General features: G+C 37.0%; 1 protein-coding gene across 1 annotated transcript in view; it reads right to left on the bottom strand.

Annotated features, from left to right (window-relative positions):
* NALF1 (NALCN channel auxiliary factor 1) overlaps nucleotides 1-12,569 on the bottom strand; it is a 501,614-nt gene that overhangs the window by 26,425 nt on the left and 462,620 nt on the right. The gene's annotated exons all lie outside the window — the stretch shown is intronic.

Genomic DNA, 12,569 nt, shown 5'->3' with positions numbered 1-12,569 from the left:
AATAGCTCTGTGTAGATAGGAAGGATGGTGGGAGGGAAAGAAAGTACGAAGAGAGAAGTCACAACAGAAACTCTCTCTCAAAATGGTAAATTTTCTGAATCAAAATAAATTTTAACTGCTTTGCAGTGATGCTTTGCAACCATATTCATTTCTCATTCTGAAAATGAAGTTTTCAAACAGAGCATAACTTAATAATTTCACCTACAAGTTGAAAAGTAAGAGGCTTCTCATGAACTTCGGAGGTGCTCTGTTCATTGTTATTTTCAATGACATCAGGAAATTGTACCTTATTGGGATAAAGGAATTAACAATATTGCCTTGAGACAATATTGCCTTGAGACAGTGAGATATGATTCCAGCTCAACTTCTCCCAAAGCTTGTGAGTATTTTGAGCTAAATTCTGCAGTCTTTATATATACGGAACAATACCTCAGGCTGTGACTGACTTATCAATTGATTTTTTCCAAGAGTATTCATGGAATAACTTATTAAGTAAGCTGAGCTTTTCCAGCAGAACTGGATGCAGAAGCAGCATTCATTAAAAAATAAAATATCTGGGTTGCAGAATAATGATGTGGCCTTCAAGTTTTACTCTGTTCTACCCCAGTGGTCCCCAGCCCATACTGACTCATTGAAAACAACAGTAAATAAGCTGTGTACGGAGAGCAAAATCCTTCTTTTCCTGTCAGCCTCAGGTTTAGCACATGATTTTCTGTAGTCAAAACTAACCTTGAAGATTCTAGTATGCAACATACTGCCTATATGCAATGGATGATGTCTATTTCATATGTCTAATCTCTGCCTGATTCATAGAGTTATGAATATATGAACTGTTTAAAGGCATTACATGTGCATTTAAAATTAGAACATATGTTTAAATCCCACACTTTGTTTTTTTGGGTTTTTTTTTTGTTTGTTTGTTTTTGTTTTTTGTTTTTTTGATGCTAGGTGAATTATTGTCTCCGTGTGTTATTATTATCAATATCCGTGTGTTATTATTATCTCCGTGTGTTATTATTATCAATAACGTTGTCTCTTCTCAGGTTTCCATCTCAACCTTTCTATGAAACATTTTTAAAGTATCTACTTCAGCCTAACTTACTTTATTTCATTTTAGCTTGGTTTAGTATCCCACAGCCTTAAAGGCTAAGGTCACCAGGTGTATTAAGGAGTTAAAAATAGTGGTAGTTGTCTTCATGAGTTGAGATGTTGTCAATAACAAAGTTGGAGAAAAGCTACTGGTAAAGGCTGAAAAACCTTCTAAGCCTTTGCTTACCCAAATAAAGATATCCACTCATCCACTCAAAACTGAACATTGGTCAGGCAAAGATAAATATATCAAACAATTTATATAGGAAGTAAGAGGACAAGGTCTTAATGTAATTATGGGTTTCATGCCAGCAATGAGGGACCTCAGAAGAGCACACCTATTTCTTCCCGTGATAAAGCTTTTGCTGTAAAATATATGTATGCAGTACAGCAGAGAAGTAATAGCTACTGTCACCTACCAACACACCGTCTGTGCAGTGCAGTCTCTAAAAGGTTTTTTATATTTGGATCACCAGGGTATTATGTGTTGGTTTGAGTGACAGTGCATCTTCTTTAAGAAACACTTGGGTCAATCTCAGTGTCTGCTTTGTGCATCAGGACCTGGGATATCATTTTGTATAAGCAGAGATGTCTTTTAGATAGCTTACAAGTGTGTTTTATATAGACTACACAACCAAAATATAGATGGCTAACTGGTACAAGATCTGATTAAGTCTGACAAGGGTAATGTTACAAATGTGAACTCCCCCAGGAACTTTGTCAGTTTTGAGCAGTAAGGGCTGTCTGACTTCAGCAAAACTTCATTTTGCATGTGTACTATGGAATAAAAATCAGGTCTTACAGAAAGCCGCCTGCCCATGAGAGCTGTGGGACTGCTGGTGGTGTTTCTCTTCTGCCGGCCTTTGTTCCCAGTCCCAGTCCCCTGTGGGCAGCCTCAGGATAGGGCTGGCTCAGCACACGAATAGTGCACCGATAGCGACCAGACAGGAGGGATCAATGCTCCACAAGGTATTTTTGCCAATGAGAGTCAGTGGTACGATCAGGTGATTAAATGTTCTTCATTATATGCAGTAGAAAACATATCAAAGTGGCTTTCAAATATGTGGGGCTGAAAATAAGACATTTCACAGGAACAGGCTTTCAATGGACAAAAGATTTTTTAAAAAAGGTATCATTTCATTTTATTTCAACACTATCAAAATCAAACAATTTTGACTGGGGAAATGTTTTTCAATAAGGTTCAAACATTTATTTCCAAATGAACTATGGTCATTCTGTTTACACAGCCAAACATTGCTCATAAAACATTCGTTTAAATACACATCACATTTTTTATTTTATTACATTAATATTGACTCAAAGCTCTTCTGCTTTGTGGAAAAGTTGCTTTGTACATACACACACATCATTAATTTTTTTTTTTTCTGGGGAATTCTAATTTTGGTTTTGATTTTTTTTTTTTTTAATCTGATCCAGAATGAACACAAATTATCAATCTGAGCTTCCTGTAGAACAGACATTATATTTTTCAGTTATTCCATTCTATGTGCATTTCTTAAATTCCTTGTGTTAAAAGACTGCACCAGGAAATGAGAATGTCTGTTTCATATTATGGAAACTTATGCCTGAAATTTACAGTAATTTGGGAACAAACACATCTGTCTGGTGGCTATTTTAACCTTTGATTTTATTTATATTTTATTATAATGAATGCTTTCTGTATTTGCATAGATAGAATATCATAAGAGAAATATTTTAATATTTATGAAGAAGATCTTGATGCCAGTGAATGCAAACTATCTTATCAAGAGACAAAAACTTTTAGTGTTTCCTAAATGATGGTAAATTAAGTTGGTAAACTACTTTCTTTCCCTATTATACCTATTATATGAATAATTTAATTTGAAAGACACACATGCTATTTTATTTGCATATGGAGGAAAGGAAAACCAAGGTTGAAATTTATTTGCCAGAGATTGTTAATCTTAGCTTCAGTTCTATAGTACATAACAAGATTTCTTTTAACCAAATACAAATGAGAGGAATGACAAGCTGCTCTGCTCATATCTTTGTTGTTTATATTGGAAAAGACAACGAGAAAGATGCAAATATGCTAGCTCCTAATACAAACATCTTTCTTTGATTATGAAGAAATTACTGCAGAGGAGATGGCATCAATGTCTTGCTGTCACTTTGGTAATATTAAAGAGAAATTAGACACAGATATAGAAGAGATCTATGAAGTTCCTATCTGCCAAAACAAAATTAAGATTCTGCAAGCAACAGATGGTGTGCAAAAACCAGATCCACCAGTCCTATCTTTGTGGTGATTAGCCATCCAATCAACTGGGGTCACTATAATGATTAACTTCACTATTGTTTTATAATATCTTAAAACCTGAACCACTCATCTGTATCAGAATTCAGTCTTAGGTCTTACTTAGTATCACAAAGAAACTTTCTTTTGAAGATCATAAACATCCCTTTGGGTGAGCTTAAAGGAAACTGAAAATTAAGTAACTCATTACAGAAATAAGTAGTCTGGTAAAAAGTAAAAAGAGGGGACTAGCCTTTGATTTTGTGAGCTTAATAGTACTCCATCTAATCAGATATTATATTAAAATGTTCAGATGATTAAAATAAAAAAAAAGGAATAATCTTTAAAGTGTCTAATCAGTTTCCCTGAAAGATCTTAGGACTTCGATTCAGTTTGCAATGGGCAGGGACCTGTTTTGAAGTTTTACAATCTGTTCTAAAAATACATCTAAATTCATGAACCAAGCTACCTGTCAAGGCTGGAAAGTCTTTGTGTTCAAGTCTGCTCTCCACTGCTTTTAAAGTGATGGTCTTTATTGATTAGAAGAACTTTATTGTGTTGTAAGCAATGTGGAGACAAAGCAGATTGGTCTTAGTCTTTTCTCTAGACATTGTTGAATGCAGGAAGAGGGTGAGAGATCATAGAATCATAGAATCATAGGATGGTTTGGGTTGAAAGGGACCTTAAAGATCACCTAGTTCCAACCCCCCTGTCATGGGCAGGGACACCCTCCACTAGATCACGTTGCCCAAATCCTCATCCAACCTGGCCTTGAACATTTCCAGGGAGGGGGCATCCACAGCTTCTCTGGGCAACCTGTTCCAGTGCCTCACCACTCTCATAGTTAAGAATTTCTTCCTAATAGCTAATCTAAATCAACCCTTCTTCAGCTTAAACCCATTACTCCTTGTCCTGTCACTACACTCCCTGATAAACCGACCCTCTCCATCTTTCTTGTAGGTCCCCTTTAAGTACTGGAAGGCTGCTATAAGGTCTCCCTGGAGCCTTCTTTTCTCCACACTGAACAACCCCGACTCTCTCAGCCTGTCCTCACAGGAGAGGTGCTCCAGCCCTCTGATCATCTTCATGGCCCTCCTCTGGACTCACTTCAACAGGTCTATGTCTGTCTTGTACTGGGGACTCCAGAGCTGGATGCAGTACTCCAGGTGAGGCCTCATGAGAGCAGTGTAGAAGGGCAGTATCATCTCCCTTGACCTGTTGGTCACATTGGTTTTGATTTCCAGGACACGGTTGGCTTTCTGGGCTGCAGGTGTGTGTTGCTGGGTCATGTTGAGCTCTTCATCAATCAACATCCCCAAGTCCTTCTCCTCAGGGCTACTCTAAATCCATTCTTCTCCCAGCCTGTAGTTCTTGGGATTGCACCGACCCATGTTCAGGACCCTGCACTTGGCCTTGTTGATGCCACTGCACTATTCTATCTCTCCATCACTTTTAAAGTGATGGTAATCTGTATAAATCAGCCTAACATGACAGTATTCAGAAGACTGATACTGCTGACTATCAGTGTATGCAGTAGGCCAGGACAGTCTCTCTCTTTACATCCTCTGCTTCCTCAAATTAAGGACCCAATTTTTTCTGCCTACGAAGCGCTAATGCTGTTCAGAAGAGACAATCCCTTATGTGCCCATAGGGCCTCCAATCAACTTGCAACAGCTGCTGCATATTCCTGGCAGATGAGGGGACTTGTCATAGGCTGATATAAACATACACAGGAAATAATTTTGTGTGCCTTGAATGTCTCTTTCCATTTAGAATTATAACCTCTTTAAGCTTAAGACTTATTCAACTTCAATGTTGAATTTTCATCTTGATCATGCAGGCACATACCTTTTGCCATTTCACCTGCCAATCTGGTGATCACCAGCATAGAGACTACAACACAATCTTCTCACCTCTTATTTCCCAGAAGAGTTGGAAGCATCAAGTGTCTAAGGATCTGTGCACTGTCTGCAATTTGGCCCACAGTGACAGCTCACATCTATAAGTTCATGTAAGTTCAACATTCAGAGCTCTTACACCATATAATACAGGATTAATGAGACTTCAAGTTTTTAACCACCTTAGGAAGCCCAAGTTACTTTTTTTTTTTTTTTTTAACCTTTCTGTTTTCTCTGTATAATCTCACCATAATATAGTTTGAGAAATTCCTTGAAAGCTAGTATATATATTGTTTACCAGTATACAAAACCTATGAAGCCTCTGAAGTTTATACTTCATCATCAGGCTTATAGTTCATTGCCTGTCTTTGAACATTTCTTTTAATATATTAAACTTCCCATTACTGGGTTTACCTTGGACAGAATTTGAGGTGTATTTTTGATGCTTTCTACTACATTTAGTCATGTATAAAGATAAGTAAAACAAACTTAAGATATTTAAGATTCTATTCAATTATTCAAGCACTACAGTCATATACTGTGTCATACACGTAGACAGAGATGGCTGATTCAGTGGAACACAAAATTAAGTCTTTGTCAGGTAAATTCTCCACCATTAAGAGCAATATTAGAAGCAGAGATTATTGCCAGATATTCTTGCTGACATTCAGAGATTAAAGTGGAATTTCTCAAGCACTATTAACACTAGAAATGCTTATTCAAATACCTAGATTTATCAGGTTTTGCCACTTAAAATCTAACGCATCTTTCATATCCCCCGAACTTGTAATGGCTCTTTACCACTTTAAGCCACTTAATCTTGATTATTGGTCATTTAGAAGGATCAGTCACAAAGGTGAGTGGCTGAACTGTGATTACATTGAACACAAGACAGATCTGTGACTTCTACATAATTTCATGTGCAAGACCAGTGGTCATGTCTCATACAGAGTGGAAGAGGGACTCCATCAGGCTCTCCCCAGGAGAATATGAGATAGGTATCACTTTGTGAAAGCTTCAGTCTCAGGGCATGAGATTTGAGACTTGGCAGAAGAAAATAAGCATAAAGAGCTTTTCGCTGATGGGATTAGTGCACAGTCATCAGCTACTGCGTGATGGTCTGCAGTCTTGAAGAGCTCATATACTGCATGGTTGTACACTGTTCAACAGTGAGACCACAAGCAAACTGGAGGTGCAGGATTCAAAGCTGTTAAGCAAGCAGGCAAATAAAAATATTAACTTTCAATATCTCTGAAACATACAATCTCACTAGACTTTCTCATAGAATTTATAAAAGCTTCTATTTTTCTTATGTGGAGCATGTTTACTTCACTCATTTGTCAAGAAGATGTGAATAATACAGTTCTTTTCATTTCCTATCTATATCAATTCTTTTTTTCCTCCTTTCTTATCCTGCATTTCTGAAATTCAAACGCTTGCTTACTTTTCCTAATCCTTTTCTGTATTAGCAGTGGTCTAACATGTTCTCACGTCTGGATGCCTGGCAGTTCTTGTAAGTGAAAAAAATAGGTCTAATTCCTCTGAACCTTCTTGCGCTTCCAGAGTTTCCAGAGAAGACCCTGGAATGTCTCAGTGATTCCAGCCCCAAACGGCCAGCTTTCAGCATTACTAGACACTTCTGCAGAAGAAATTGCTGATTTTGATATGTATACAATGTATATGACATTTCTCATTTTCAAAGTGCCTAATACTGGGATCAGTTCTTCGTGCCTAGTCCAGGGAAAAAGCTTTTGGTTTATGCTAGATTCTTGGGGATAGCTGAGGTGGAAATTACAAGACAGGTCACATTAGGTACCATTTTCAGCTAACAAAAAAAAGTGCCTTATCTAATTGTATGATGAGTGTGATACTACTCTTTCAGAGGCTGTACTAGCAGTTCTCTCCATAAAGAGAAATAAATATCGCTTGTTTTTCCTCTCTCAGATTTCCATCATCTTTAATAGTATCAAATCTAAAATATATGTTTTTATCTGAAAAATCAAAATGCTTTCACTGCTTGATGCAGTATCTTTGTGGGAAACTGAATAAAACACTGTATCATAATGTGCAGTGTTTGCTGTAAAATTATTTCTATTTGATCCTGTTGGATTATATGATGCTATCTCAATTTCAGGCATTTTGCTTAAATGTCTATATACTTGTTATATATTAGACATTAATACCAATTTACTTACAGCTAAAACATGCCTTGAGAGGCACCCTGTTAAGCGTGGTGCCATCTGAGGAAGAATTAGGGGATTTTGGGCTCAGTATTTTTCATATTTCATTTGTATTCCTTCACTGATGGGTATGCAATAATGATATCCAAAAAGACACTATGTCTTCCACAGTGATATTGTAGAAGAGTAACACACAAATGAAACAAAATAAGCTTGTAATAAATGCACTAAATCACTACCACATTATTTTTATGGCATTATATCTATTTAACTTTGCCATCACAATAGCATGTTTGTACCCTCTTTCTTTTCATAAAGGATTGCCTGAGTTATGCAAAACTGATATTTCTGCAAGCTGTTGTAAAGGGAGCTGTTTTCTTTCTGAACAAAAGTGTTGTTTGCTCTCAGATTTTCAAATATTTACTTCATTGCAGTTTTTCTTAGATGATGTCATGTGCTGAATGCAACTATCTGCTGACACATCTAACAATTTGCATAGGTCAGTAACATCAGGGAAAATATTGAGATGCAGAGTTATGCCCTTAAAATTTACTTTCATTTGTTGTTGCTACAGCTTGTTCAGCAAATAGAAGACAATGTTGGAAGACTACCAAAGAGCTTGAGAATAAAACACCATACCTGCTACCAAAAATTGAACAGTCTGTCATTAAGAAAAGTTAATAGATTAGATGGGTTGAGAGTAGAAAATATTCTACTTTATATTTCAGAATGATTCCATGAGTCATCCAGAGACTCTCTGACAAGTAAGCCACAGACTAACTTGGAAGCTAAGAAGTTGGTTAAAATAATATTTCAAAGTAGAATAACAAAACAAAGTGAAATGGTGATATGAGAAAGGCTAACCAGCCTGATTTCTGCAAAGGTAAATTCTCTCTTGAATGAATTAAAATTCTTCCAAAGCATAAAAATGAAAGTGTGATCCTGGTGACAATTTATTTAGCCCTTCAAAAATCCATTAACAAGGTCTCTAAAAAAGGTAGCAAACAGATTAAATTATTATTGCTTGAGAGTAGTATAGAGTCATGTATACGAACTGGGTAAGAGGAAACAAAGGAAGGAAAAAAACCAATCAATTTTCATCGGTACAAAAGGTTAAAAGCAGGGTCTCTCAGGTTTTCTGTATGTTATGTTTTGCTTAGTAACATATTAATGCATTAGAAATCGAGCTAAACAAGAAGAAAGCAAGTGTACAGAAAGAAAGTTAGTCAAGTAAAAAAAAAAAAGAAATTAAAGTTGAGCTGAACTGAAAACTTCCTGAATAGAGAATGAAGTTCAGTGCTGAAGAATTGAAAGAAATGAAACTTTGTGAAGAAAATTTAAACTACTTGTATACCAGAAGGGATTTTATGTTTACTTAGTATGTGAGTCCAGGAAAATGATCTGGGTCTTGCTATTCAGTGAACTCTGTGCAGTTACAGCCAGAAAAGACAAAAAGTGGATGGACAAACACTGGGAAATGAGGTAAAAACAGTCTGCTGCATAGCCAATGTCACACCTTCACCTGCAATACTCTAGCCAGAAACAGATAGTCCCACCTGGAAAGGGAGGCACAAAATTAGAGAAAAGTGTTTCCATCACTGGGACTTCTGAGGAAAGATTGAAAGATTGAGTTATGAAACTTCAGAAAGGAGACGGTGGCAGGGAAAGATCTGTAAAATTATGGGTGTTGTAGAGAAGAGTGACAATTTTCTGATCTCCTTGTTCAATGTCCCAGAACTATGGACAAAGAAATAATAAAACTGAAAAGTCTTGCTTTTGAAATAATAGAGGGAAATATTTTTCCATATAATGCTTAGACCTGGCAGTCATACAATAACATTTTCTTGAGAACAAGGAACTAAGATTCAGAAAATGGTCTTTCTAAGGTAAATCCATATGATCCTTTGTATAGTTAATAGAGGAGAAAAGATTTTTGACACCTTCAGGAGTAAAACTATGCTCATGTTAGATACTTTGTACAGGTGCATTGCTGGCTCATGTTGAGCTTTTCATCAACCAACACCCCCAAGTCTTTCTCCTCAGGGCTGCTCTCAATCCATTTTGCACATATAAAGGCATTTATACTTAGTTTAGGAAACCTACTGCACTAGGTGATACTTAAAATGCAGGTGTGCACAAGGTGGCTTGGATATCTTATAGGGCTAATAGAAAGAGTATTAGTATAAATACAAACAAAGTCTTTGAGAAAATCTCTCACTACCAAATATAATGATTAGGAAATACCTATGCTGTTGCTTATTCTGAACTTTCTGCCTTCTTTCTACAAGGTCTATTGCTGACTACTGTGGAAATGAGACAGTGAATGGGATGGCTTCTTGACAAAACCCTGTGAGTGACAGCTGTCCTGTGGACAGTTGTCTTCTAGTGAATTACTCCTAATTTCAGTGGGTGACAACGGTCAATAAATCATGTGCCAATTTCATTGATGTGTGCTCAAAGCAGACAACAGGTTCAGAAGGCTTCATGAGCTTCTGCTCCTTGTTGACCGAGCACTGGACACTCATATTTGTCTCCAAACCCGATGGGAACCCTACAAAAGCCGCTAATGGAAATGCATGGTCCTATTTGCCCACATTGTTTAATAAAATGAGTAAAGGTAATAAAGTATGTGTTTACTATACTAAAAGGAGAACTTAAATGTGTAGTAAAAAAAAATCCTGAAGGATAAATTACAAAAGAAAACAGATTAGCTTTTTTATAATGCAAGTCCTTAGTTTATACCTAGGTTCTCTAGTTACCCTAGTTCTTACATGTTGTTTCCACAATGAGTGCAAGTCAACATAAATACAGGCTATTGTTAAAATAGCTGAGCTTCCCCACATCTTTATACTAGACGCACATTCCTGCTACACTCTTGTACTGGCAATAATATTAGTGCATCCATATGTTAAGGGAGACCAGGTCTTCTCTAGTGAATTAATTCTCAGCTGAGTCAGACCTGTGATCTAGACCTGTGAACTGCAAGTGTGGGAGAAGAGATTAGTTGGGAATGAGTAGTAAGGAAGCCTGATGTCTTTCTGTGCAGTCTTGTTCATTTATAGACTTAAGGTGACTGTGGAGTATAAACCTGCAGTACAAGCCTTTAGATGGCTTGTGAGTGGCTGGGGCATCAGAAGTGCAGACCATGTTTCCTGTGTGACATTCCCCCAGCAATGGCTGAAGAAGGAAAAAAATTACATAGAAAATTTAATCAAAATACTTTAATAGCAACCAACAGTATTTTTTTTTTTTTTCAACCAGAGGCATTAACATCTCTTTCATTAAAATTAGGCCACAGGTTATTTTGATCTTTAAATTTCTGTTTGGAACTTTAGATGTTTCAAAACTTTTGAACATATAGCTATTTTTAAGTTTTCGCTGTCATTTTGTAATGATTTTTGTTCCTTAATCAAACTCTGTTATGTCTGGAAGCTCTGCTGTGACTCTTTGTTAAAATGCCTTTTTCCTAAATGTACTCAACATAATAATTGCAGATCTTTCTTTGCTAGCCTGTGACCTAGTTAATTATCCTTTTATGAAGCTGTATTTCTTCTCATATTGACAGGTTTTATTCTTTTTTTTAATGACGATGTTGTCTTTATGAATATCAAAGACATCTTGGAAAGTCAATGCTGTCAGCATAGTCTTTCAACCTGTGCTGTATACAATGGAACTTTGAGGAATATAAAACAGGAAGAGAGCCCAGAACCAAATCCATTTTTTCTGTGATCAGCTGTTCTTCTTCATGCTGGGAATCTGACACTTACTAATAACGATCTTTACAATGGCAAGGCTGTGTGTCTTCTTAAAAAGTTTTCCTCTTTAGCAGAATGAGAAAATAATACATTAAGCTCCTATGCTCCTTTGCCTTTAAAGTTCTAAATTCCTTCAGAGTTGGTTAATCTCAGAAACCAGCCTCAGACATCTCTTTTTTTGGGTGATTACAGTTCCACTGACTGACATACAGAATCCTTCATCTAGGCTATGAACTAGCTGTGTGACATGATAATTCCTAAAGATCCACTCTCATGAATGCTAACAAGCTGCTTGGAAACTCAGCAAATCTCCCCTGTCTACTTTTTTCCTTCTTAATGACTTATACTAAATTAGATCCCAACCATGCTGTGTTAGCTGATTTTTTTTTTTTCTAACTTCATATTTTGCTTTCATTTCTGTTACTTGTTCACTGGCACTAAATGTACTCATATTTAATTACTGTTTGTTCACAACCTTGTCTGGGGGCCACAATTCCGGGTCAGAATCAGGGCCCAGTCACGCTACTTAGGAATTAACTGCAATGGGCAAAATACAACATTGAAGCAGACTACTGACAAGTCTAGGGCTGAAGTTTTAAAAATGATTATACAGTGATTTAGGGTATTACACTGTGTTGTAATCAGAGTTGATTGTGAACAGAGTTGTGTGGCTCAGCCTCATTTTGGAGAATCGTGATAATTTTGAGATTTATCAGTAAACCATTCTCTTGGAGGTCACCAGAACAGGAACTACACTCTTCCCTGCCACTCCTATGTAATCTGGATTAAAGGCATTTGTGCACTATTTTCTCATGCCTTTCATAGAACAATTCTGTCCCATGTTGTATCTCCATGTGCTTTGGACCAGCAATAACAGGAACAATATTAAGGAAATAGCTTCTGCATTAATCAATCTTCATGGAAATCCTGTTTGTGGGAAATTTTGTTTTGGAATGTCAAAGGATGGTACTGGGCCAGAAGATCTATGTGCTTTTGAGGGGCAGGAAAAGCTCAGAACATGAGCAGAGTGAAGGGAAAGAGTCATGGTTCAAACAAGCTTGAAGAGATGGGCGTGTGTCTCTGTGGAAGACTCCAAGTCTGAAAGAGAGCAGTGAGCCATAGGACTTGGTCAGAGGGTCAGTCAAAGTTAAAGACTCCATATGTCCTTCCATATGGCTTTCTGTCTGGTGTGAATGCTGAAACATTGTACCTTTGCCACTCAGTGTGGTATGAAATATGAGATGGAAAGTTCTGAAGCCTACCACCAGTACAACAGCTGAGCTGCCTAGGTGTACGTTAAGGATCCCAGGATGCGCTTCAGAAAGAAAACTTGTCAACCCCACTGTTCTGACCACTGTTTCCTATGTCA

The sequence above is a fragment of the Balearica regulorum genome, chromosome 1, assembly GCF_011004875.1.
Source record: "Balearica regulorum gibbericeps isolate bBalReg1 chromosome 1, bBalReg1.pri, whole genome shotgun sequence".
Classification (NCBI taxonomy): domain Eukaryota; kingdom Metazoa; phylum Chordata; class Aves; order Gruiformes; family Gruidae; genus Balearica; species Balearica regulorum.
The sequence above is the reverse complement of the archived record's forward strand: the minus strand, read 5'-3'. Positions and strand labels throughout refer to the sequence as shown.